Genomic DNA, 1585 nt, shown 5'->3' with positions numbered 1-1585 from the left:
CTATGGACTTTTGTATGTTTATTTTGTATCCTGCGACCTTACTGTATTGGCTTATTGTTTCTAGTAGAATTTTTGTAGATTCTTTGGGGTTTTTAATGTATAGGATCATATCATCTGCAAAAAGTGATATCTTTACTTCTTCTTTTCTGATATGGATACTTTTATTTCTTTCACTTGTCTGATTGCTGGGGCTAGAACCTCTAGCACCACATTAAATAAGAGTGGAGAGAGTGGACAACCCTGTCTTGTTCCTGACTTAAGGGGGAAAGCTTTCAGTTTTGTGCCATTTAATATGATGTTGGCTGATGGTTTATCATATATGGCCTTTATCATGTTGAGATATTTTCCTTCTATACCCATTTTATTGAGAGTCTTAAACATAAAATTGTGTTGTATTTTATTGAATGCCTTTTCTGCATCTATTGATAAGATCATGTGGTTTTTGTTCTTTGTTTTGTTGATATGGTGTATTACGTTAACTGTTTTAAGTATGTTGAACTATCCTTGAGATTCTGGGATGAATCTCACTTGATCATGATGTATTATTTTTTCAATATGTTGTTGTATTCAATTTGCTAGTATTTTGTTTAGTATTTTAGCATCTATATTCATTAGAGATATTGGTCTGTAGTTTTCTTTTTTTGTGCTGTCTTTGCCCGGTTTCAGTATGAGGGTTATATTGGCCTCGTAAAATGTGTTTGGAAATATAGCTTCTTCTTCAATTTTTCAGAAGACTTTGAGTAGAATAGGAACCAAGTCTTCTTTGAATGTTTGATAGAATTCGCTAGTATAACGGTCTGGGCCTGGACTTTTATTTTTGGGAAGGTTTTTAATACTTTTTTTTTTCTATTTCTTCCCTACTAGTAGGTCTGTTTAGGCTTTCTGCTTCTTCATGACTCAGTCTAGGAAGGTTGTATTGTTCTAGGAATTTATCCATTTCTTCTAGATTGTTGAATTTAGTGGCATAAAGTTTTTCTTTTTTTTTCTTTTTTCTTTTTTTTTTAGTGGCATAAAGTTTTTCATAGTATTCTACAATAATTCTTTGTATGTCTATGATGTCCGTGGTGATTTCTCCTCTTTCATTTTGGGTTTTGTTTATATGAGTTCTTTCTTTTTTTTCCTTGGTAAGTCTTGCGAAGGGTTTGTCAATTTTGTTGATCTTTTCAAAGAACCAGCTCCTTGTTCTATTAATTTTTTCTATAGTTTTTCTGTTCTCTATTTCATGTATTTCTGCTCTGATTTTTATTATCTCCTTTCTTCGGCTGGTTTTGGGTTGTCTTTGTTCTTCTTTTTCAGTTTCTTAATGTGTGAAGTTAAGTGGTTCACTTGGGCTCTCTCTTGTTTGTTCATATATGCCTGAAGTGATATGAACTTCCCTCTTATCATTGCTTTTGCTGCATCCCATAGATTCTGATATGTCGTATTGTCATTTTCATTTGTCTGTATATATCTTTTGATCTCTGCGCTTATTTCTTCTTTGACCCATTCATTTTTTAAAAGTATGTTGTTTAGTTTCTACATTTTTGTGGGGGATTTTTTTCCTCTTTTTTGCAGTTGAATTCTAGTTTCAAGGCTTTATGATCAG

The sequence above is a fragment of the Saccopteryx bilineata genome, chromosome X, assembly GCF_036850765.1.
Source record: "Saccopteryx bilineata isolate mSacBil1 chromosome X, mSacBil1_pri_phased_curated, whole genome shotgun sequence".
Classification (NCBI taxonomy): Eukaryota; Metazoa; Chordata; class Mammalia; order Chiroptera; family Emballonuridae; genus Saccopteryx; species Saccopteryx bilineata.
This window is presented reverse-complemented; position numbering follows the sequence as displayed.